Genomic DNA, 27290 nt, shown 5'->3' on the forward strand with positions numbered 1-27290 from the left:
AAGATATGTACTTGGTTCCTAAGAAAATATATGAAGTTTCACTAGGAACATCAAATGAATTCCAACAGAATGACAGAAAGTAAATAGAGCCTTATAGCTTGCCCCTTACTGTTAGTCCCATAGTTCAAAACACAGGAACTATCCATAAGGCTTTAAGTAGATAACCAAAAAAGAAACTGACTAGAAATGATCACTAGCAGGGTGCCAGTGGCTCAAGCCTGTAATCCTAGCTATTCAGGAGGCTGAGATCTGAGAATCTCAGTTTAAAGCCAGCTGTTGTGAAGTCAAGGACTGTCCTAGCATGAGTTACCCTCTTCCAGGGCTTTCCAAGACCTCACATTGCAGTGGCAGTTTTATCAACACCCATCAAGGTCCTCACCGATTGAAAGACTCAAGGAAGAACCCATCAGAAGACATTCATAGCTACAGCCCCTTATCTGTCATTCAAAAGCTTCTTTCACTGTCATTAAGACAAATGCTATTCTTCTTTCTGATCTAATTAAGAGCTGCTATTATGATGTTTGAAACAGCTAAACCTCAGAAACAGCTACAAGTAAGATTAGTGCAGGTCAGTGAGGTTCCTCATGATAAGGTTTCTGGTGGTGATAAGGTCAGGGCAAAAGTTGTATCCAGTAGCTATTGCTTTAATAGGAGACTGTAGCTTCCTCAAGATATACATAGTGTTCTAACTGGCTGGGCTGAAATTACGACAACTGAAATGCTCTTGTTTATAGCTCAAGACATTTAAGCACCAGGAAAGGGTCTAAGAGATGCCAGGCAACAAGTCAAGTGGCTTGCTTCCCAATTAATTTATGAAAACCATATACATCTCTATGAAATGACTATGCTAGCCTATATATGGAATCACATGTAATTTCTTTCACAATCATACTATTTTTACATCTCTATACTTTACATCTTTATATTACATCTTTATGTATTTTGTTACTAAATATAGCACACTTATTAATTTTTGTCTACTGAGTGATATCTACTCTTTGGTTATTATTCGTAACATTGATGTGGATTATTTTATTTTATTTGTGCTAGTCCCTAAGCTTTTATACTCCAGGAACCTGGGATACAGCTCCACTTCTGATTTTTTGGGTAATTTAAGATCAGTCTCACAGACTTCCTGCCCAAGTTGGCTTCCAATTGCAATCCTCAGATCTTTGCTTCCTTATGTGGTGCTGAGAAATCGAACCCAGGGCCTCATACATGCAAGGCAAGCACTCTACCACTAAGCCACCTTCCCAGCCCCAGATCTTTGCTTCCTAAGTAGCTAGAATTACAGTCATAAACCAATGGCACCTCTAGCTGATACAATCACCTTTGTGTAAGCTTTTTTCTTGAAGACCTTTTTCAATTTTTTATGTAAGAGTAAGTTGCAAGTTATTGGAATACTTAACACTTGAAGAAATATTTTCCACAATAGAGCCACTATTTACCATTCACATCATCAATACAAAAAGTTCTCCTTCTGGCCAGGCATCAATGGCTCACAACTGTAATCCTAGCTACTCAGGAAGCTGAGATCTGAGAATTGTGGTTCAAAGCCAGGCCACAAGACTCTTATCTCTAATTAACCATGAGAACTGGAAGTGGTGCTGTGGCTCAAGTGGTAGAGCACTCACCTTGAACTGAAGAGCTGAGGGACAGCACTCAGGCCCAGAGTTCAAGCTCCACAATGGACAAGAACAACAAAAGTTCTCCTGAATGTTTAGTTTCTGAGTTTTAATTATAGATAGGACATATTATGTGAATTATAATGACATTTTTATAGAAAATGTTTATATTATATATATACTGAACTAGAAATAGTTATTGTTTGGTTTTCCTTTTTCTAATATTTAGTGATATTGAACATGTATTTCTGGCCTCTAATTGTCTTCATTTTGAGTTGGGTTGTCTTTTTGTCATTCAATTATGAGTTTATTATTGTTGTTTTTATGCAGGTCCTGGGCTTGAACTTGGCCCCTGGGTGCTACTTTTGAACTTTCTTGCTCAACCCCTAGAGCCATAGGTCTACTTCTAGTTTTTGGAGGGTAGTTAACTGGAGATTGGAATCTTACAGGCTTTCATATCTAGGCTAGCTACAAACCACAACCTTAGATCTCAGCCACCTGAGTAACTAGGATGTCTAGTGTGAGCCACTGGTGCCTGGAAGTATCTCTTGTATTTGTTTTCTTGTGAAAATTTTTTGTCTAATTAATTAACTAGCTTATAGTATTGGGACTTGAACTTAGGGTCTCTCTTGCTTGACTTTTTTGCTCAAGACTGGCTTTCTATCACTTGAGTATATATCTTCTTCCTTGCCTTCTATATTTAACCATGATACTGCTTCATAGAATGAGCTATAGAACATTGTTCCTTTTTTTGTATTTTGCAACCTGACAGGTACTGAAAATTTTTCCTCAAACGTTTTGTAGAATTCATGACAGAAGTCAGGAATTAGAAATTGAGAATACAATAATACAGGTTTTTAAGCGAAGAGATGTTTACTAAAGCCAAAATGCAAGAAGATATGATAAAGTAAACAGGACTCAAGAAACAAAGGACAGTCACCCATTTTCTCATATCATTGCTAAATGACTCCATGTTCTTGACCATAGATATGGCAAATATATGCATGTAATGGAGGGAAGCCAGAAGAAGGAACAGAGTAAGTGGGAAACAGAACAATACACAACAAAGGGGCCCATCAGCAGCACTGGACATAGAAGAGAAAGAACGAATCAACCCAAAGACAGCTATGGGAAGAGAGGAATGAGAGGGAAAGAGGGAACAGCCTATACTAAGCAAAAGGAAAGAAATGTAATCATCAGCTGATGTGGAAGAAATAATTTGTACTGTCCAAGTTCATTGAATTCACAAACTTTGTTTTTTTGTTTTTTTTGTTTTTGGGTCCGGTTGTGGGCCTGAACTCTGAGCCTGGGCGCTGTCCCTCAGCTCTTCAGTTCAAGGTTAGCGCTCTATCACTTGAGCCAAAGCACCACTTCCGGCTTTTTTTTTTTGCTTATGGGTGCTGAGGAATCGAACCCAGGGTCTCCAGCATGCAAGGCAAGCGCTCTACCACTGAGCCACCTTCCCAGCCCCTGAATTCAAAAACTTTATAGACCATGATAATGACAATTTGCCTTGTGAAGGTTAAAATGTGTTTGTGACTTTAATTAAGTGTTAAACAATACTGTGAAATACGTGAAATTTATGTAATCACCTCATCTCAATTTAAAATAAACGTGAGAGAAGGGATGGGTTAGAAACGATGATTGACAAAGTTGGCAGACACCTTGTACTCATATAGTGTTTTGTAGAATGGGAACTTGTTTCTAACTACTTAAAGATAATAATAAAAATATGTAAAAAAAAAAAAGAAATACAATGATTTTACTTCTTAGTACTTTGTATTTCTTAACTTAACATGGCTTTTTGTAGCAATATCATCTCTTAATAAAGAAAATATTATTTGAACTTTCATGAGTTATTTTTCTTTTGAATTCAAGTCAAATAGGTTTTTCAAATGTCAAAAAAAGAAAAAGAAAATGAGAGTTGTCCTTTAAGTGGAATTCTGCATCTTGCATTTGGAATTTATATTGGAAAACAGGTAAACAGAAGGAAATTCTACATGTGCTGACTTTATTGTTCAGTTACAACAGAACCTGAACACTCAACAAAATTGATGTAAAATCAAAGAGCTTCTAATAAGCATAGCCACATCCTGAATACCTTATTAATTTTAGTATAATGAATTCTTCGGAGCTGGGCTATGCCACAAGCCTGGGTACCCTTCCACCTCCTGATTGCATAGAGGTTTGGTAGGTTTCCTCTCGAGGAACAGAGGCAGCAGAGAGACATATGTAGCTGACCTAGTTTGCGAGTCAAAATTATGTATCAGACTCTTGATTATTCTAAGGTCTCAGAGTTAGCATGCTGATTAAGTCCCCACCCTTTGTCCCTAGCTGTTTACAAAAATCTGTTAAGTTTCTATTTCCCTGAATGTTATATTGTTTTCCCAGTGTGACATACAAATTCCTGCCCCAGTTGCAACAGTCTCATTGTACACCTCAGAATTGTCTCCCCCACCCAACTCCTGTAGCCTATGTAACACCTTTGCCACACCTTTTTCTTGGAACTGACTATCCCCACCTCCCTGAATTCCCATGGTCCACATAATATGACTTGTATGACTGCCCTCTAATTTTGTTTAAATTCTGCCTATACCTGTCTGCTGCTGCTTCCATTCCTGCTTCAATAAGCCTGGCAGGCCTGTCCCCCAGTAAAGGCTTGCGCCCATATGGGTCACTCACCTCTCATTTGTTACAGTTATTAGTCAAAGCCAGGAATAGCTCTGCTCCCCTTTTAAAATTCCACAGGGCAAATTATCTGAGTAGAAAAACATGCCCAGTACAGTAAATATCTAGTAGATTTAATGCTCAAACATAGCCTAATATTGACTAAAATTTAAAGTCTACCTATAGGAAAGAGGATCCTCACAAAATAAATAATTTATCACTATTTTTTGTTACCCAACAACCTAAATGGAAGATATAATATTTTATGTATTGTTGAATATATAGCACTTGGCAAATGAATACCAACTTGTGATAAACAATGCAACAAATGAGGTAGAGCTCCTGTAGGATGAGGATAGTATCCATCTCTTTTTTTTAGATGTTGTCAAACCTGTTTGTGACACTATACAGACATAGAAGATTCCAGAATAAATTACTATTGGAAGTACATTGGATACAGGACTCTGTAGCAAAGTATGTAAACAAAAGAGCCAAAATAAGCTTGAAGAGTCGTCACAAAGCTGAATTATGATTTTTCTGAATTTGAGAAAGAATTTATTAGATTAAAAGGAATTCACACAATCCTATACAGAATATACTGCTAATATAACCAGTATAAAAGCACCAGTGGGCACCAGTGGTTCATGTTATAAGCCTATCTAATCAAGAGATATAGATAAAAAAAAAGGGAGAGAGAGATAGATCCAAGTATGGTGATTAAAGGCTGGACAGGCAAGTCCATGCTTTTTCCCCTCCCCTGGGGGTTGAACTCAGGGTCTGGGCATTGTCCTTAAGCCTCTTTATACCCAAGGCTAGCACCCTACCACCATTGTGCCATTTCTGGCTTTTTCTGAATAGTTTATTAAAGATAAGAGTCTCTCAGACTTTCCTGCCTGGGCTGTCTTTGAACTGCCATCCTGAGATTTCAACCTCCTCAGTAGCTATGACCATAATTGTGATACTGGTGCCCAGGCCATAAGACTCTTACTCCAGTTAATCACTAGTTAGTCAACAAAGGGCAGAAGTGGAGTTGTGGGTCAAACAGTAATAATGTCCCATATGGAAGAATTTAGGTTTGTACAAGATTTGAAAGCCACAATTGTGCCTAACCCATACATCTTCTTAACTACTCTACTGAGGGACTATGGATGTTTTCAGTGTTTAACTAAGGAATATTTCTTCTTCATCCTTATGAGGGAAAAAAAAATCTCAATTATTTTAGCATTATTTAAAGACTGTTGAACATTGCAATAGTTCAACACTGAGCAGTAAATAATGGACTGCTAAATAGTCTTGGTCAAGAATTTAAAAATGTACCTATCATATTTAATAAAAGCTTAGCAGGAATTGAACAATGGTGGCTTAACCACTACTCATAGCTATCAGGAGGCTAAGCTCTGAGGATGATGGTTCAAAGCCAGCCTAAGCAGGAAGGTCTATAAGACTCAATAATTTTCTCATTCAGAAGTAGCACAGTGGCTCAAAGTGGTAGAGTGCTAACCTTGAACAAAAAAGCTCAAAGAAAGCACCCAATCCATGCATGAGGTTCAAGCCCTATGTCCACCATCACCCCTAACAACAAAAAGTTTAGCAGGACTAATGTTTAGTCCTGATTCTGAATACTCTTGCCTAGTGTGATTACAAGGTATCACCCCAAAAGGCATATATTTGTAAGCAAAAGGCTACTTAGATTTTCATATCAATTAGTGAAGCTGGAGTCCCATGCCAGACCGCATATATGCCATTTTGTAAATTACAGGCCCAAGGACCAAGAAAACTGCACAGGTTCTTGATAATGATGGAATTTTGCCACATTTGGATTCCACATTTTGGGCTAAAAGCGAAGACTTTTTCTCAACATGACTGGCTCCTAATGGGGTCTTAAGTTGAATCCCTGTGAAAAAGTATATGGGAGATCCTTCTTTTCCCCCCAAGTAACAAACAGAAAAAAGTAAGTGAAGAATAAACTAAACTTAAATAATATGTACAAGAAGGAAGTAAAATACAAATTAGTATATATAAGTTTGCTTCATTTGGGTCATTGCCTCAGTTGAAACATCCTTTAAAGGACAAGAGATCAAACTCTTCTAAAAATTGGAAAGCATGATTCTAAAAGAAACTGTAAAAGAAATTAAAAAAACTTTCCAATGTGTTCTTGGTAACACTTTTTTGAAGCTAGCTCGAGTAACGGCTCTGTCACCCTATAATAAATGGCTGGCAGAGTCAACTCTATCAAACCTGAACAACAATATTATTGCCAACCACTGGAAAATCAAAGACTTATTTTGAATGTTCTTATAAGACTTAAAAATTTGTTTTTGTCTTTGAACCCCTTCTACAGACTGAAGGATAGCTCACTGTTCCATACTGCATTCCTTGGGATCCCTTGCAAAGTTGGGTTGGATAATCAAATGGCTCTAGACTATAAGTTGGCTGGACAAGGAGAGATACACTATTAATAATATATCCTATGTTCTCACATCAATACTTTGTCTCAGATAGAAACTAAGATTAAATAATAAGCTATTTGGTTACAACAAATAAGGAAATATCCAACATCAATTCTAGGTAGGTTGGGGATCAGACTGACAGGCCCAGAGACAGATTATTTTCCCAGATCTCCAGTATTTTTAAATTAATTCATGTATTGGTTGGTTGGTCCTGGGGCCTGAACTCTGGGCTTGGGCATTCTCCCTCAGCTCTTCAGCTCATTTGAGCTACAGCGCCACACAGCTTTTTCTGCTTATGTGGTTCTGGGGCATTAAACCCACAGCCTATAAGACAAGTACTCTACCACTGAGCCATCTTCCCAGCCCTTGAATATTTTTAAATATGTTCTGTTTCCTATCCTCCATTTTGGTGAAACAATGGTGTGAATTACAGAATTAACATATACATGTTTCCACTTAGTACTCTGTTACATACCTTTCATGAAAAAAATCATTGTTGTGGCTCTTAAGACCAATCTGGCATAGATAGGTACATGTTTTCATCAGGGGAGTCTATTTTCTGTGCAAAGGAAGCAGATAATTATAATGATAATGTCTCTTTTTGTATAGAAATTGAAGGAATTGACTGTAACAGAACAGACATCTTAATGTGCCCACAACTGAAGCTTAAGCTGAATAGCCAAGATACTTTCAGTTACTCAATTTTTTTTAAAGTCATTTTTTTCTTTCTTACTCTATCTTCCCATCTCAATTCCTCAGAACATTTGTTCAGAACATTTGTCAGCTCAAAGAAAAGTCACCATACTCACTTACCTTGTTGATTAGAAGAATGAAGAAATATTTGGACAGAAAGAAATTTTAAAAATCCAGCTCAGGAAATGAGTGGACCCAAAGCTATAATGCAGCCTTGTTTATCTCTTAGCACATACATCCATGCTGCTATGCTTCAGTTTAAAATCCCATTCTCATTCCTACAAGGCAAGCTGTGCTTTCTTTGGCAATAAAGCTCAAATAGTCCATTTTACTTGGTAAAATTAATAAACTTTTTTTTCTTGTCAATAAAATCTTGGTATTGGGATTTGTACATTGAGTTCAGCAACCAATTTCCAGTATCAAACTACCTTTTGGTGGAACAATCTATAAAGAAAATGTGGTATAAAAAAACCAATATAGGGGGCTGGGAAGGTGTCTCAGTGGTAGAGCGCTTGCCTTGCATGCATGAGGCCCTGGGTTTGATTCCTCAGCACCACATAAGCAAAAAGAAAAAAGCCAGAAGTGGTGCTGTGGCTTAAGTGGTAGAGCGCTAGCATTGAGCTGAAGAGCTGAGGGACAGCACCCGGGCCCAGAGTTCAGGCCCCACAACCATACCCAAAAAAACAATATAGCATTGCAGTCAGCTTTACTTTCTTCCTTTTTTTCCTTAAAAAAATCTGAAAATATTTATCTTACAATAAAGATCAATTTTGTTTTTTGCCTCGCTTAGTCTGTAATTTGAGTACTTATTTTTTATTTGAATTTCTGAGCTCTTTACTTGCAAAATTTTGCTTCTTTTGGTCAAAATCTCTATTATCTAATTACCTTGCTCATATCTCCATACAAATCCAAACTACCCATGGCAATATACATTGTCTAAGAGGTCAAGATCTCTAACTGCCTATTTTCTGTAGCTGTGCTCTCCTCTCTATTACAAATCACCACAACACTTGTCTCCTATAGTTCAGAGCATGCTAGAAAGCTTGAATTAGAACTACTGTTGGATAGTCTGGAATATGCAAGTAACATAGAATGTCTGTATATTTTATATGGGGTTTAAAGAAGTTTCTGTCCTTTGAGCATCCCTAATTTACACAGTATCCCTCACTTAATCTGGCTTCTTGCAAAAACACTCTGCAGGTTCACTGAGATGATGTAATGTATTTTCCAAACCAAGGTTACTGTATGCACTTCAGATTATATATATTTAAATAGGTTACAAATCTATGGGGATGGCAAGGTTTTCCTGTAGTTAAGACTGTCAGTATCAATGCTGATAGAATTAGTTGGGCTTTACCTTACCATCTTTCTCCCTGCAGAGAACCTACTCATCCAGCTTGTGCTGGTAAGGTGGCAGATGCTATGGAATCAATTTCTTTGCATACTTTTTTGTCTCAAACTCAGAATCAAATACTCTAGTTTCATTCTTGTTGATTTCAATTGTTCACTTCATTATTCATTTCAAAATACAGTACTTTGTTCTTTGTGGGAGAAAAGCTAAGTGATAGATATCTCTTTTCAGGCAACTTGAAATCTGTATTAATTTCTTAAGGCTGACATATTAGTGTCCTAAAGAGTAATATGACAATACAATATAACTTGTCTTTCATTTCTGGAATTTAGCATTAGGAGTTCAGCAGGGTCTATCTACAGGGCTATATTTTCTCAAAACCTACGGAAAATCATCTTTGTGTTTTCTAACTTACAGTGTAGTTCATGACATTTCTTGTCTTGAAAAAGCATCATTATTGTCATTGTCTCTGTCACATACCTTTCTGTTCTTATAAAATAGCAGTCACTTCAGACACATAAATAATTTAGCACAAACTCAAAAAGATGTAATACTCCATACTTCCAACATTCTACTAACCTTTGCTATAGCTGGGCTCAACTTAGTAAAGAATACTGTACTTTCAAAAATTTTAAATCCAGTAGTTGAGAGTGAAGCAATTACTGTCTTCATTTAAAATGAATTTCCACCAATAAATCAGCTTTTGTAGGAGCTGAAGAGATATGCTGTGAAACAATCTGAAAAATAACCCCCATGCATATGAATGTAAAACCTAAACATGGACATATTTTGAGAAAAGTAATATAGCTAGGTGCTGTGCCTCACACCTTTAACCCTAGCTAAGATCTGAGAATGGCGATTAGAAACCTGCCCAGACAAACTGCAGAGACTCTTACCTGTAATTCACCACCCAAATATGGAAGTGTAGATCAAGAGGTGGAGTGCTAGCCAGGGAGAACAGAGGGGAAAGAGACAGTATGTGAGGCCTGGAGTTGAAAACTGTGTCACCCATATACATAAACATACACTTATACACATTGGTAAGTAATTTCAAATTAGTCAATTAAAATAAAATTTGTTTAGAAATGGAGCTACTGAATAAGGAACAAGTGCCTTGCACATGGCTTAATATTCCATTGATTCCAGAAAATATGTTATTATCTTGTTGTATATGGCTGATCCTATGTAATCAGCTCAAAACCTTGTGGGAGCTACCTAGTCCTGGTCTGTATGTCCTCAATTTACCTGGCAAGTTGATAAGATTTAACTGAACAATGAGAAACCCTGAGACATTTTGTTATTTGGTATCTTGTACATACAAATACTACCAGAACAAGCAGAGTTGGACCAAACAAGGGCTCAACAGATGTTTGCTCTGTAGAGACTTAAGAGACTAGAACTGGAAGGATCTTTAGAATCCATTCTTGCTATTAATCCTACCAGAACACCTTAGACCTTGAAGCCCATGGCTGAATCAGATAAGGCTGTGCATTTGCTCCTGTAAACTTATCCTCAGCACCATTCCAAGATATTGATGACACAGACAGGAACTTTCTGAGTAAAGTTCCAGGGTCTCAGCAAATCAAAGAAAGAATGGACAATTTTTCACCAATCTAAGAAGTGTCTGCAAGACAATGGACAGAAGGGAAGAAGATCTTTGCTAGCTATATATGCATCAGGCAATGATGCAACCGAATTAGTAAATGGGCAACTGAGCTAAATAGAGAGACTTCTCTGTTGGCAAAAATAGCCAATACACACATTTAGAATGTACAACATCTCTGGCCATATAAAAAAAGACACCCGAAAACCAGAGACTTTATCTCACTTAAAATGGCCATTACTGAGAACACACATGAAAAAAGAGGCTAGTATGAATGTAGGGGAAAAAGACTCTTAATACACTGTTGGTGGGAAACTAACTTGTTCAGCAACTTAAGAGAGTAGTTTGGAGATTCCTCAAAAACCTAAACACAGAATACCCCACTATGAAACAGCAATAACATTCTTGGGTACGTATCCAAAAGCTTATAAATCAGGAGTTATAAAGTCACCTGTATAACCATTTTCATTGCTGCATTATTCATCACAGCAAATGTGTCCCTCGATGGACAAATGGATTAAAAAAAAGGTGGTATATACACAATGGAATTTTAGTAATTCATTAGGAAGAATAACATTACACTATTTGCAATGAAATGGAAGAACCTAGAAAAAATTATGTTAACTGAAGTCAGGCTCAGAGAGATAAAGGATTTATCTTTCCTCTTATCTGGAAAGTAGAAGTAATTTTTAAACATACAAGCAAGCACATGTGGTGATTTATGTAAATGTGCTTAAATTATTAACCACACTATAGTATTTGAAGAGGAGAACTCAAATGGTAAAATTGCTTAAAAAAAGATGGACTCACAGTCCAAAAATGAATACCAGGTAACTGGTATTTGAAAAGTAGTGGGAGTGAGGTGAGAGTTGAATAGAAGGGTGGGGTGGACAAATGAATTCACCATACTCAATGTATATTCTATGAAATTAAGAAAATGGAGGGGAGGAGCTGCGTTGGTAGGGAAAGAGAATAATAAAGGGTGACTTTGACCAAGATAACTATATTCATAAACTGATTTGGGTGAATGGCAACTCTAAGGATAATAAAAAATATAAAGAGAATTACAGAATTTAAAAAGTTAACAGAATTAAATAAATTTATTTAAAAAATTTCATCCATTCACCCATTTATTTATTAACTTTTTTTTTTTTGGTCGGTAGTGGGTCCTGAACTCTGGGCCTGGGTGCTGTCCTTCAGCTCTTCAGCTCAAGGCTAGCGCTCTACCACTTGAGCCACAGCACCACTTCCGGCTTTTTTGTTTTTGCTTATGTGGTGCTGAGGAATCGAACCCAGGGCCTCATGCATGCAAGGCAAGTGCTCTACCACTGAGCCACCTTCCTAGGCCCTACCCATTTATTTATTATTTAGTGTATGTTCTTATTGTTTCAGGCCCTGGGACTTACACTCAGGATTTTGACTTATTTTGACTTTTTCAATCTAGGCTGGTACTCTACCACTTGAGCCATTCCATGACTTTTGGCTTTTTGCTGGCTAATTGGAAGTAAGAATCTAACAGACATTTCTGCCTAGGCTGGCTTCAAACTTTTCCACTGACCTTAGCCTCCTCAGTAGCTATGATTACAGGTGTAAGCCACTAACCATAGGCACCAAAATTCATAGTAAGCACATATGCTTTCAACAACTACATACACTGATGCCACAATATTCATATAGCAGTTGGCCAAACACATTTGCTTGGGATTAGCAAGTATTTTCTCCCATTTTACAATTGTTTCTTCATTCTTAACAACTTCCTTTGCTGCATGGAATCATGTTAAGATGGATATAATACCTTGTATATACTTTTCTTTTCCACTGTCCTATGATTCTAGGGACCTATCCAGGAAGTCAAGCTTTTTTTTTTTTAATACTTTATTATAATTTTTTTTTTCAGCTTATTTAACCCACTGATAATTCTCCCCGCCACCAGCCATCTTTGTTGAAGATTATTTCCCTGCTACATGTATGTGCTTTATACTCCTACTAAAGATTCATTGCTAAATATGGCCACAAGGGTGTACCACTTTTGAGATCCATTATATAACCTATTTCATTTACCAATGTGTGTGTTAAGAAAACAAAATGAATCCAAAGAATTCCTTAAACAAGAAACAATTTTTAATTATAATCTAATTGAAAATGAGCAAATGATCTGAGTGGGCACTTCTTACAGGAGATTCAAAGGTAAGACAAATATGAAAAAATGACACAAGTATTGTAAATCATCAGGAAAATGGAAATCAAATCCACAATGAAAGCATATCTCAACAGTGAAGGATGACTACTAGGAAAAATAGGCAAAGTATAAAAATCCTGGTGGGGATGCAGAAGAAGAAACTCTTAATCATGCTAGAATGGGAAAACAACATGGAGGTTCCATACAAAACAAAAAGTAGAATTACTGTAGGATTCAAGTGATTCCATTCTTGAATATATATCCAAAGGGCCTGAAATTGGCATATTATTGGGCACCCTTCACAACATCTAAGATAGAGAATCACCCTTAGTGTCCAGCATCTGATATCTGAATTTTAAAAAAGTGGTACACATGGGCTGGGAAGGTAGCTCAGTGGTAGAGTACTTGCCTTGCATGCATGAGGCCCTGGGTTCGATTCCTCAGCACCACATAAGCAAAAACAAAAAAGCCAGAAGTGGCACTGTGGCTCAAGTGGTAGAGTGCTAGCCTTGAGCTGAAGAGCTGAGGGACAGCACCTAGGCCCAGAGTTCAGGCCCCACGACTGGACCAAAAAAATAAAATAAAAAAGTGGTACACATACACAGTGGAGTATTATTCAGGCATTAACAAGAAAGAGATTCTTCTGTTTGCAACACTATGGCTGGTGTTCAACTTAAGTTCAATAGGTTAGACACAAAGACAAAGTACTGCCCATCAAGCAGATGGAATCTTCAAACAAGTCAAAATTCAAATAGTGTAAACAGAGATTTGAAGCCCATTAAGAAGAGTGTGCAGAGAGGTAGAGGAAGGTAAGACACATATGATCAATGCACAAAATACATACACATATGCCCATTAACAGGTTCAAAAGTGTGTGTTCATATAAACAAATTCTGGAATTGTTATTCTATTATAATTCTGATACTTTGCTTTAATTTTTTATGTATTTGCAGCATATTTATATGGCCTAAAATTACCCTAAGAAGTATAAAGCCATGAGCCAGGTGCTGGTGGCTCACGCCTGTAATCCCAGCTACTCAGGAGGATGAGATTTGAGGATTGTGGTTCAAAGCCAGCTGGGGTAGGAAAGACCATGAGACTCCTATCTCCAAGAAACCACTAGAAAACCTTAAGTGGTGCTGTACTTCAAGTGGTAGAGCGCTTGCCTTGAGCTGAAGAGCTGAGGGATAGCTCCCAGGCCCAGAGTTCAAGCCCCACAACTGACAAAAAAAAAAAAAGAAATATGGAGCCATGAAATGTGTAGAATGTGTATGGTTGCTACTTTATACAAACAATTATATCTTACACAAATAAAAATATGAATATGAAAATACCTCTAGTAGACAAAAGGTTCTTACTTTCCACTGTACCTTTCAGAGCATTTTGTTTGCAGAACTTATTAATATATATATTTTTTTTCACCCGTCTTTAGATGTATGCAGATCTTTATAAAATATAGGAGTCTCATCTCTATTTTCCTCCAAAGAATGTTTGTCTCAAGAACCGTAGAATTCTCTCTTTGAGACATAATATCCCCATCTATAGCAGAGTAACTAAAAGCCTATCTTTGGGAGGTCACTCAAATAACCAGATGAAATTGCAATAAGCTTTGTGTGATGAGTAGTCCTGCACACAAGTTTATAAATAAGTTATGTTTAGGTTAAGAACAGGGCATGCATGGATTTAACTGTTATATGTGCTTGGCTAGTAAAAGGTAAGCATCCTGTGTTCCCAACTTCTCTTATGATATACATCATACCCTTTTAGTGCTCACTAAATTATAAAAAGTTTTTGTCTTTAAATTTGTGAAAGAATTGTCTGTATTGGCATATTTTGTTTTTACTTACATCTCACGACATCCACCTAGTTTCTTAGGTCTCTGTTTTGGTGATGGAACCAAAGTCCACCTGATCCACATGCATTAGCTATGGATGATGCATGGGAAAGAGGAAGAGAGGAATCTATTCGTACAAGTAGAATTGTGGCCAGGGATTGGTGACTCATGCCTATAATCCTAGCTACTCAAGAGGCTGAGATCTGAGGATAGCAGATTAAAGCCAGCCTGAGCAGGAAAGTTAGTGAGACTCCTATCTCTAATAAACCACCAGAAAACTGGAAGAGGCACTGTGGCTCAAGTGGTAGAGTACTAGCCTTGAGCTGAAGAGCTGAGGGACAGTGCCCAGGCCCTGAGTTCAAGCCCCATGACCAACAAAAAAATAAAAATAAAATTTAGAATTTTGTCCCTTCCTGCCCTCAGTATGTGATGTTTCTTGGCCAAGAACCTTTACAGAGGCAGTTAATCATAACAAATCATTTTAACAGAAAAGGAAACAATGGGTTGGCCAGCCAAGTAATGATCTATCAGGAAAGCCACTATCTGCAAAGACAAGGAAAACAAAAGCCTTCAGATGAAGCTAAAGTTGAGAGCATAAATTTCTGTTAGGCATTCAATCTAGAATTTTATTTTGCCTTTCCTAGTATAAATAATACTCTGACACACACTTTACATCCTTATTAAAAGAGAGGTTCTTTCTGCCTTTCTTATTTAAATTTCATGAGAAAGCAAGCTGATAAAGAACTTTTCCATTTAAGCTGACCCTATTGCTCTTCCAAGAGCACTAAGCTAAGAGTACAGTCTATGACATTTAATCAGAGCTTCCCCTATGACACAGAATGAGTATGTCCATCTCAAGGAAGCAGCATGATATGGTGTCAGATATGGATGGAAATCAGGGATGCCTCTTAAGGCTACCATCCCCTCTTCCAGTTATCACTATAGGTCTGTTTCTAAAGGTATAGTAGGCAAATACCAAGACCAGAGGGCTTGCTGCCCATTGTTTTAATTAAGTAAAGTTATGTAACTTTCCTGCCTCTTCTCCTCTATGCTGGAGAGTAGCCATGGCGAAACAAAGAGGACTACAGCTCTTTCCAAACTACTGGAGTTAGCTCTATCTTAGATGCAGGCAGTTTTCAAAGGGAATTGGAATCACTTTTTCCATGGGAGAATTTTTAGTCAATGGTCATGGCTCTCATTACCAGACTTCTGGGTTCCTGAAAAGCACAAAGTACCACAAATTCCACCAAGGAAACCACAAGTTAGCTGGGCACCAGTATCTCACACGTGTAATCCTAGCTGCTCAAGAGGTTGAGATCTGAGGATTATGGTGAGAAGCCAATGTATTCTGAAAGGTCCCATGAGATGCTTTTCTCCAATTAACTATCAGAAAACTGGAAATGATGCTGTGGCTCAAAAGTGGCAGAGCATTAACCTTGAACAAAAGAAATCAGTGACAACATCTAGGCCCTGAGTTCAAACCCTACAACTGACAAACAAACAAACAAACAAAAAGTTAACCACAAATCCAGCTCCAACCACTGGAGATATCTATCATCCTCAGACTTAACTAAGGTGCCTTCAACAAACACCAGAAGCCAAAATCACCCTATCAACACTCATAGCCATGCCAGGTTCAGAACATCCATGCCAACATGAGAGAATTTGTGCCAGGAAAATGTACAAGACCTAAAAGAACCAATGGGGTGCACTCAAACCTATGATACTGAACACTCCTTCCAAGAAGTACATGTGTCTTCCATGGACTAGAAGAACCAAAAGGCTCATGTCCAATTTGAAGCTCTCAAATCACTGATTCTAAACTGCAGACAGTCCAAAATATAGAAGGTCTGATTCTGCAGGAAAAAAGAAGAGGGAAAAAGGAAGAAGATAACTCAATACCAAAAAGTGGGTTGGATGGTGACAGCTTTTCCAGAGCTGTTTTTGGCCCACAGGGATATCTGTAAGTCAACTTGATTTTCTCTTGCATAAATCAACTATTATCACTTTCTCCAAACCCAGAAGTTCAGATAGTATTATTTTTAGGGAAAGAGGAGAGAATGCTTTGTTTCTGCGTTATTGTCACAGCAGGTAAACTTACAGGACTAAGCTATATATCCACACTATTTAACGCCTATTTCCATTTTGACATCACAAAACTATGTTTTTCTTCCCTACATTTTCTTCCCCACAGATGTTTTCAGAGTTACTAAAGAAGTGAACATTAGTGTATTACAAATGTTATGAAATAAAACACATTTGTGTATTATGGACACAGTTATCATTCCCTTAACCTTTTATTTTCCACCTGCTCAAAGGCAGAATTGTGCTAAATCATACATCCTGTATAGGAGCCACAGGAGTCTTTCCTAATAGCCAGAGTCCTTAATAGCCAGAGGCTATTAAGAAAGCCCAATAACAGATAAAAGGCAGAAGTTTACCAAAACCTCTGAAGAGAAGGCATTGAAAAGCCATTTTTTGAAAAAGCCTTGGTAACTGGCTAAGGATTTATCTTAAGAATGTAAGGAAGCAGGCACTGGTGGTTCAAGCCTGTAATCTTAGTTACTCAGGAGGCTGAGATCTGAGGATCATAGTTCAAAGCCAGCACAATCAAGAAACACTGTGAGACTCTTATCTCCAATTAACCAGTGGTGCTGTGGCTCAAGTGGTAGAGCACTAGCCTTGAGCTGAAGAGCTGAGGGACAGCAACCAGGCCCAGATTTCAAGTTCCATGACCAATCCCCAAAAAAAAGAATGTAAGGGAGCTCTGGTGCATGATTAGTAATCCCTGCAATAGTTAACATTTTTCTCAGATGGTTACAAGAATTGAAGAGCCACAATTTTATCCATCTCTGCTGTGTATCACCTGGATCATGCTTATGTATGATGTGTCTGATTGATAGCACCACGTTCTACTCTCTGCTGACAGTCTTACCATGTGATAATGACCTTTGCTCATCCTTGATCACAGAATTCTATCTGCTAGCCTTTTTTTAAAGAAAACAAAAAATCCAGGGCTGGGAAGGTGGCTCAGTGGTAGAATGTTTGCCTTGCAGGCATGAGGTCCTGGGTTCAATTCCTCAGCACCACATAAGCAGAAAAAGCCAGAAGTGGTGCTATGGCTCAAGTGGTAGAGCACTCTCCTTGAGCTGAAGAGCTGAGGGATAGCACCCAGCCCAGAGTTCAAGCCCCACAGGCAAAAAAAAAAAAAAGAAAAGAAATCTAAATCCTTCTTCCTCCTGATAGCATCTCAATCATTCCCCAACAGCTACCATTCTGTCAGAACCACTTAGACATGTCTCAGAGAAGCAGCTGACCCTACCCTCTTGACCTGGTAAAAATCATTCTGAATTATCATGAAGTAGAAAAAAAATGCTACATGTCTCACAACATGTCCCAGAAAAAAAAATGCTACATGTCTCACAACATGTCCCAGAAAAAGAACATGGTATTTCTCACACATGCTTGGCAAAGCCCAGGCACCTGACAGAAATGGGAATTGGGGGATGGAGAGGATACAAAATTCAGTTTATTCAGCACATGGACATATGCCAGTCATCTCACTATGGAAAACACAGGAAACAGCCAGGCTTCTATTATAGACATACAGCAGGTGTCTATAATGTGGAAGCCTTACTCCTGGAGAGGGAAGCCCTACATGTGTCACAGGAAGGGAAAATGCTATGTCTGGGTGCTTGATTTCTAGGCAGTATGTAAGGAAATCTCAAAAGATTAAGGCACCCAATCACCCACAGACAGGGTCTTCAAAAAACTGTTACTGGAGCAAAGTGCCAGTGACTTATGTTTGTAACCGCAGCTACTCAGGAGGCTAAGATCTAGAGAACCAAGGTTCCTTTGATCCTGTGTAGGCAGATGGTGTCTCCAATTGCTGGACTATAGGCATGGCTCAAGTGGTAGCTCAGCAGCCCAGCATACAAGCTGAGTAAGAATAAGAAAGAAAGAAATTTAAAATGAAATCAAATTTTACAATAAAGAATTTAAAAGTAACTGGAAAAAAGAAACATGGTTCTCCCACATAGAAAAGGTTTGGGGAGGAAGTTAAGGAATACCCACCAGCTCACAAAAACACAATCTGTCCCTCACATGTGAAATGCCAAAAGGGTCTATATAAGCCATATAACGGACAATTTTTTATTTAACTTTCAGTGAGTTGAATACTACAAATAGTACAGCTCTCCCAAAACTGGCTCAACTGTACCTAGAGCTGAAGTAAGTGAAGGAGGTTCTCTTAAAAAAAAAAAAAAAAAAGATGTATCTCAAAGCATTCTAGAATTCCAGAGCAACAAGGGTGCCCTTCCAACCTTTCATTTTTATAAACTTTGTATTACACTTTTCTTTTTACATTATCCTAAAGTATACACATGTAAATTTGAAGAATATAATAACACTAATAGATTAATATGTTAACCTTTAATACATTAATCTATATTACATTAATCAATTAATCTATTAATAGATTATCAGGTGCCTGAAAACTACCATAATTTGCTAATGTGAAATGAACAAAATATTTTTATTTTATTATTTTATTTTATTTTTAATCTTTGCCTGGCTTGGGGCTTGAACTCAGGGCCTGAACACTGTGCCTGAGATTCTTTTGCTCATGGTTAGGACTCTACTACTTGAGTCACGGCACCACTTCTGGCTTTTTCTGTGTATGTGGTACTGAGGAATTGAACCCAAAGCTTCATGCATGCTAGACAAGCACTCTACTATAAGTAGAGTGGCCATCTGCCACATTTCTTTTCTAATTAATATTCCTACCAGGTTTACCATGTTGTAATGTTGACTAAAATTCATCTTTTGCCCGATGAAGATAACCCAGGTACATGTGGTTGCACTCTATTTCTGGTAACAACTGGTACAATGGAAAGGAACTTAAGCATGGTCATTTTTGACTTGGACTAATCAAACGGTAACATTAAGTCTTCACAGGAAAGGCACTTCTATTTGGGGATAGACTGAATCTCTGGTAAGTGTTAGCCACCTGTGTGTGAATGTGATTGGAAACTGAGACATAGAACAGTGTGACCACATCAATCAGTGCCTATGACTCAAGCTACCATAGTACAGAATTCTTTAGTTTTTAAGGCATGATAGATAGGTGAAAAGAAATTTTATTTTTTCCCTTTTCTCTTGAACTGGTATTGTGACTTGACACTGGCTTCCTGCTCCAGGATTACACTGTACCACTTAAACCCAAATCTCCACTTTTTTCTTTTGGCTGATTAATGGCAGATGAACAGTCTCCAGGATTTGTCCATCCAGGCTTGTTTCAAGCCTTTAAATCTTCCATCTCAGCCTCCTGAGTGGTGAGGATGGTAAGAATGAATTTGGTACTTTATCATTTTTAACCAATATTAAAAGTGGTGAAAGTGCCAGATGCCAGTAATCCTAGCTACCCATGAGACTGAGATCTGAGGATCAAAGTTTGAAGTCAAATGGGCAGACAAACCCAAGATATACTTCTCTGCAATTAACTAGCAAAAAGCTGAAAGATGGAGGGGTGACTCAAGTATACAGCTATAGCTTTCAGAGAAAACACAAGAAAAAATAAGATACCTGAGTTCATGCTCTACTACCAGTACATTAAATAAAAAGTTTTAGAAGGCCCTGAAAAGCAAAACAAACAAACAAACAAAAACCCTGAAAAAAAATCAGGTAAATTCTACTTTGTAATATTAAAAAGTTACAAAATTAGATATCTGGATATATCTAGCTACATCTATCTGGATAGATACAGAGACAGATCTATTCCTACCCACCCCAAACCATTAAGGATTCACAGCCTTTAAGAAAGACTTGACCAAGGATTCTCCTCTTCTCCTCCCCCTCTACTTCAGAAAGTATAAAATCTAGATAGGAGCTGCCCATTTTAATCTTGGGGGGGAGGGTCAGTTCTGAGGCTTGAATTCTGGCCTAGTCACTGGGCCTGAATTTTTGTGTTCTACCACTTGAGCCATAGCTGTACTTCCAGTTCTTTTGGAGATAGTCTCACAGACTTGCCTATCCTGTCCAGATAGGCTCTGAACTGTGGACCCTCAGATCTCAGCCTCTGAGAAGCTAAGAAAATAGAAGTGAGGGCTGGGAAGGTGGCTCAGTGATAGAGCACTTGCCTTGTATGCCTGAGCCCCTGGGTTCAATCTCTCAGCACCATATAAGCAAAAAGAAAAAAGCCGGAAGTGGCACTGTGGCTCGAGTGGTAGAGCACTAGCCTTGAGCAGAAGAGCTGAAGGACAGCACCCAGGCCCAGAGTTCAGGCCCCATGACTGGACCAAAAAAAAAGAAAAGAAAAGAAAAAAGAAAACAGAAGTGAACCACGCCTTGGTTCCAATTTTAATCTTTACTTCCCATTTCCTATATGGGGAGCAGAAAATGTTTCTCTCCTTGTAACCATTCTTTTACAATTGGTGACCAAAACTCCAAATAGCTATAACAGACTTTACACAGTGTCCCTAGACCAACCACAAAATGATGAAAGTAAACTGCCAGGAATGAGCAGCTTGGGAAAAAAAAATAAACCCTCTCCATCTTCCATTTCAGTTGGACTTAACTGTACCAATGTGTATCGATGTGTGCTTGAATGTAGTTGTGTGTGTTTGAGCATATGACTGCTTTACTTTCTTTTCTATTTGTATTTTCTTTTCCCTTGCTATTGTTTTTTTTTTTTTTTTTGTCGGTCATGGGGCTTGAACTCTGGGCCTGGGCGCTGTCCCTCAGCTCTTCAGCTCAAGGCAAGCGCTCTACCACTTGAGCTACAGTGCCACTTCCGGTTTTCTGGTGGTTTATTAGAGATAGGAGTCTCACGGTCTCTCCTGCCCGGGCTGGCTTTGAACAGCGATCCTCAGATCTCAGTCTCCTGAGTAGCTAGGATTACAGGCGTGAGCCACCAGAGCCCGGCTCCTTGCTATTGTTTTTTTTTTTTTTTTTTACTGTAAAGCTACTATACAGAGGGTTACAGTTACATGAGTGAGGTAATGAGTACACTTCCTCTTGAACATTGTTACCCCCTCCATTGTTCTCCCCCTACCATCCCCTCCCTCCCTCCCTTGCCCGAGGTTCTTTTTTTTTTTTTTTTTTTGATTGTGATTAAGTGATTACATAATTTCAAAGTCACAAGTTCATTCTAACTTCCCTGGAGCAAATTGTCTACCACAGTCTGTAATATATAACAGTGTTCACATGTTATATACCATATTTGTGATCAGCAGCATGGGGATATTTAGTAGTGGTTCAACCAGATGAGCGGGAGTTCTTTGTTTCTTAAGTCCTGTTAGTTTTGTCGTATCACCTAACCTTTTGGATTTAGCATCCACTTATCAGGGAGACCATGTACCGTTTGTCTCTTCGTTCTTGGCTTACCTCGCTCAACATGATTCCTTCTAGCTCCATCCATTTCCCTGCAAATGCCATTATTTTGTCATTTCTAATGGCTGCATAATATTCCATTGTGTATAGATACCACAATTTTTGGATCCATTCATCTGTGGTGGGGCATCTAGGTTGTTTCCATATCCTAGCTATTGCGAACAGTGCTGCAATAAACATGGAGGTGCACGTGTCCTTGTATATTGGTTCCTGTTGTTCAGGGTAGATGCCTAGAAGTGGTATGACTGGGTCGTAGGGGAGGTCAATCTTTAGCTTTCTAAGGACCCTCCAGACTGCTTTCCAAAGTGGTTGTATAAGTGTACATTCCCACCAGCAGTGTAATAGGGTTCCTCTTTCTCCACATCCCCTCCAGCATTTGTCGTTGGCTGATTTGTGGATTTGGGACATTCTGACTGGGGTAAGGTGGTATCTCAGGGTTGTCTTTATTTGCATTTCCTTCACCACCAGGGATGATGAACATTTCCTCATGTGTTTCTTTGCCATTTTTATTTCTTCATTTGAGAAGTCCCTCTTTAGTTCCCTTGCCCACTTAGTAATTGGTTTGTTAGGTTTGGAAGGGATTAGTTTCTTGAGTTCCCTGTATATACAGGATGTTAACCCCTTGTCTGATATATTGCTGGTAAATATTTTTTCTCAATTAGTTGGTTGTCTTTCTAGCTTAGTTGCGATAGATTTAGCTGTGCAGAAGCTTTTTATTTTAAGGTAGTCCCATTTGTCGAGTCTCTCTCCAACTTGTTGTGACCCTGGGACTCTGTTCAGGAAGTTCCTTCCTGTGCCTATTAGTTCAAGTGTCTCTCCTACTCTGTCCTGCAGTAGTTTCAGAGATTCAGGTTTAATGTTAAGGTCTTTAATCCATTTTGAGTTGATGTTGGTGCATGGTGATAGGCTGGGGTCCACTTTTAGTTTTCTGCATGTGGCTGCCCAGTTTTCCCAGCACCAGCGGTTGAAGAGGCTGTGTTTCTTCCATTGTATGTCTTTGGCTCCTTTGTCGAATATCATCTGGCTGTAGGCCTGTGGATTTATATCTGGATCTTCTATTCTGTTCCATTGGTCTTCGGGTCTGTTTTTGTGCCAGTACCATGCTGTCTTTGTTATTATAGCTCTGTAGTAGAGTTTGAAGTTCGGCATGGATAGCCCTCCCATATTGTCTTTATCCCCTAGAATTGTTTTGGCTATTCTAGGTCTTTTGTTGTTCCATATAAATTTTTGGACTGTTTTCTGTATTTCAGTGATGTACGTCATTGGGATTTTAATAGGAATTGCATTGAATTTGTATATTAGTTTTGGAAGTATCACCATCTTTACTATATTAAGTCGGCCTATCCAGGAGCATGGGAGGTCTTTCCATTTCCTAGTGTCTTCTGCAATTTCTTTCTTTAACTTTTTATAGTTCTCATTAAATAGTTCTTTTACATCTTTGGTTAGGTTAATTCCTAAATATTTTATTTTTTGGGAGGTTATTGTGAATGGGGTTACTCCCTTTATTTCCCTCCCTTCCTGTGCGTTATCAGTGTATAGGAAGGCAACTGATTTTTGTGGGTTTATTTTGTATCCTGCTATTTTGCTGAAGTGACTTATGATTTCTAAAAGTTTGGGGATAGAGTTCTTGCTATTGTTTTTTATAGCTGCATCCCATACACTTTCACCTCTAATTTTTCCACCCCTTTAAAAAATTTTTCACCTTTCCCTTTTATTATTCTATAATACGTATTTTTACTTTTCTACTTTATCCAACAGGTATGTTGGCACCTTTTCTTGATATTCCTTTTGGGGATACAGTTTTTACTACCAGCTATGTTTTTGTTTGTTTTGGCTTTATTTGCTGCTGTTACCTTTCTAATCTCTGAATGGTAGGGATAGACACATTAAGATTACCTATAGAAAACTAGAAGGCACACTATCTCAATGATAACACCAATCACAACATAAACACAAGTACAAAAAGCACACTATGATTCTTCCAAAAATTTCTGATGCTTCAAAAACCTAATCCAAAAAATCACTGAAAGGTAGTGGGGTACAGAGTCAAATAACAAGAAGACAGATGGAGAGTACTACTGGGTAACAATGCATACAAAGGAAAGTTTGATCTCTCTCTCTGTCTCTCTCTCTCTCTCTCTCTCTCTATCTATCTATCTATCTATCTATCTATCTGTATCTATCAATGAAGATGGGACAAAATGGAAACAGAGTAGGTAGGTATTTAAGAGAGGCAAAACATTGGCAGGAATCATATTCCTTTTCCATTCAGATAAACAGATGAGGGAGGGGGGGCAGAGACAAAGGAAAGAATTAACTAAGGCAAATGATATAAGAAAACGAATGAACTTATCTTTAATTCCAGTGCTCGTGAGCCTGAGGCAGATTGAGGACTGCAAGGCTGAGTGTAGATTCTGATGATGAGACACAGCCTCCAAAAAATAAAAAAAACAGGTGGTAGGAGACAGAGGAAAGTGGTAGGATACAGGAGAGATGAGGTAGATCATTTCCTCACTATCTATAATAGGAAGAAGAGAGTGGTAAGAGTTTACCTTCACCAACCATCCTGATATAAGACCAACTTGAAGTTCAAGAGAAGGGTGTTGTGGGAAAATCCTGGCTCTAGGATCACTGCCTAGCCAATGGTATAAAATACTGAGGAAGACTTAGATAAAACAGGGAACAGGTAGAATAGTGACTGACCACATGTTCAAATACTCTTACCAACAGAATCATTGGTGTTCTGCAGATACGTGGATCTTGATTCAGACTTGGGAGTAAACTTTAGGACTTGCAAAGAGTATAGAAGGGTGGCCTCCACAGCATGGTCCTGATACTGTCAGTTAATGACTGGGCAAACTGGCTGGCAGCAGCCAACAAAGGGACTGGGGGGAAAGCAATGTAGGAAAACTGAGCACATCTGCCTATGAATGTGGATAAGTTTTCTCACCCAACCAACAGCCAATCGATCTAAGGCACCCCCAGAGACTGACACACTATTTACATCAAAGGTGACCAGAAATGGGATAGTGCTTGGGCACAGATCAGAACGGTGCTTTCTAGCTTGTAAACTAGGAGAATGCAAAAGAATCCTGACTTAACACCTTGATCCTAGAGGCCTACCCTTGTGAGTACTAGCAATTCACATTTTGTGAGAGATGGACAAGAAGTTAACAAACTTTCAGATTTGTTAATTAGCTTATTGTTAATAATAAATGCAAATTAATACTCAAAAAACTCCTCCCTCAGTAGTATATGCCATTGGTCAGGCTCTGTGACCCTATAAACAGGATTTGCCCGTAACACATTCTCTTGGGCCTCAATCTGCAGCTATATGAAATAAGATGGCTGGTTAAGACAAATTACTCTAATTTCACAGACGTGGATTCAGTTGTAGAGAATGTACCCAAAGATTATGTGGCTGCCCTTTCTTGTCAAATGCAGCTGAGCATTGAATCCATACGTTTGTTAATCTCTTTTAACTCCAAAATGTATCACCTATAATCTACTTAGCCCTCACTAGAAATGAGATATCACCCCACCCACATTAAATGAGGAGAAAAGAGAAGATAAACCTCTTATTTTAGGGACAGGAAATAGGACAAAATCTAATTTTTTTTAAATTTTTTTATTTTTTTAAACTTTTATTTTTGCTTATGTGGTGCTGGGGAATCGAACCCAGGGCCTCATGCATGCAAGGCAAGCGCTCTACCACTGAGCCACTTTCCCAGCCCCTAAATCTAATTTTTGCAGAAAACACTGGCCTAAATAATCCCTGCCCTGGAGATTACGGCTATGTTGCCTGGAAGAAAGTCTATTTAAAACCATGGGAAGTTCTTAATTTCAGGAAATATAGCTTGCCAAACAGACTTAGGAAACATCCAATACCAGATTAGGAAGAAAATTATGCAGCAACTACTGGATGTTGTCAGTAAACTAGGTTAGCCAGTGCTAGTAGACCTGGTTGCACAGTCGAAACAGTTCAAGGGCCACAGTTCTTTATGGAGAACAGTTCTTTATGGAGAATTTCCAAAGGCTGGTTTCCATGCCAGATGCAATGTTTACTCTACAAACTTGGCATCTCCTCAGGTATTCAAGGAAGCAGGCCCAGAGGTCAGACCCAGGGCAAGCACACTTTCATCCTGACTTCCAAGGAATGAAGCCCAAGCATTCATTAATTCATTCAGAAAGTATGGCTGGAAACACCAATATTCTTCAAACTAGTCCACAAAATAGAAAGGGAACACTACCAAACACATTCACTGAAGCCTATGTTATCCCAATTCCAAAACCAGTCAAGGGCACAATGAAAAAATAATTTTATATATCAATTTCTCTCAACACAGAAGCAAAAAAAGTCCTTAAAAAAAGTGTAAGAAGAGGAGGAATAGTAGGGAAAAAAAAGTGATTGCAAAACAAATTCAACAATACATTAAAAACATCATATATATCAAGCTGCTTTCATTCCAGGGATAGAACGGGTAATCCAGAATACCAAAACCAAATGTATGACAACAAATAAACAGATTAAAAGAGGGGGGAAAAAATCAAAGCACAAAATCATCTCAACAGATGCAGAAAAGCCTATGGAAAGAGAAATTTACCATCTCATCACAAGGAAAAATAGGAATAGAAGAAATATACTTTAATGTAAAGGCTATGTATGACAAATGTATAGCCAACATCTACACAGAGAACTAAAGAAACCATTTCCTCTAAACTCAAAAACAAAACAGCATGCTATCCTCCTATTATCAATGTAGTACTTGAATTCCTGGCCAGAGCACTGAGAAGAAAAACAAAACAAAACAAAAAAATAAAAAAATGGACTCTGAAAGAAAAGGAGATATCAAGTTATTGCTACTTGTGGATGATGAATAAGAGATCCATGAACAGGAAAGTCCATTCATGAGACTATTATCTTCAATTAACTACCCCCAAAAAGCTGGAAGTGGAGCTGTGGGCCAAATGGTAGAGTGCTAGCTTTGAACAGAAAAGCTAAGGATCAGTGCCCAGGCCCTAATAAGTTTAAGCTCTAGGACCAGCACCAAATCCCCCACCCCACCCCCCAACAACAACAACAACAACAAAACACAAAAAAATACAAAATTAAGGAGGTACAGAGTTGATTCAACAAAAAACATAACACACTAAAGAAACTGAGGACACTAGAAGACGGAAACACTTCTTATGTAACTCATATCAAAGTACCAGTTCTACTCTGCATAGAAATAGAAAAACAAAAAACAAAATCAATCCTAAAATTTGTATGAAAAATATAAAAGACTCCAAGAACAGCATACACAACCCCAAACAAAACAGAAAATACTTCAGACATCATGATACCTGAACTCAAATTATACTTCTGAGCCACAGTCATAAAATACTGGCACAAAAATGAACATACAAGAGCAATAGAACACAATAGAGGACCGAAAATAAACCCAAACAGCTAACACCATCTGATTTTTTGACAAAAGAGCTAGAAACACTGATGGT

The 27290-nt window shown here is 38.3% G+C and overlaps 1 protein-coding gene across 4 annotated transcripts in view; it reads right to left on the minus strand.

Moving 5' to 3' along the window:
* Window positions 1–27290, minus strand: part of LOC122115546 (ATP-dependent RNA helicase DDX3X-like) — a 92703-nt gene that overhangs the window by 59784 nt on the left and 5629 nt on the right. For 2 of the 4 annotated variants that reach the window (XM_042689035.1, XM_042689031.1), the window contains exons 2-3: window positions 9683–9730; window positions 7218–7301 (exon numbers count right to left, since the gene is read on the minus strand). The exons of 1 other annotated variant lie outside the window; for it this stretch is intronic. The gene's annotated coding sequence lies outside the window, so the exon portion shown is untranslated. Of the gene's footprint in view, window positions 1–7217; window positions 7302–9365; window positions 9445–9682; window positions 9731–27290 lie in introns of those variants that run through there. One more of the 4 variants, XM_042689032.1, reaches the window with a different exon arrangement.

This window comes from Dipodomys spectabilis, unplaced genomic scaffold (assembly GCF_019054845.1).
Source record: "Dipodomys spectabilis isolate Male_0828 unplaced genomic scaffold, ASM1905484v1 ptg000120l, whole genome shotgun sequence".
Classification (NCBI taxonomy): domain Eukaryota; kingdom Metazoa; phylum Chordata; class Mammalia; order Rodentia; family Heteromyidae; genus Dipodomys; species Dipodomys spectabilis.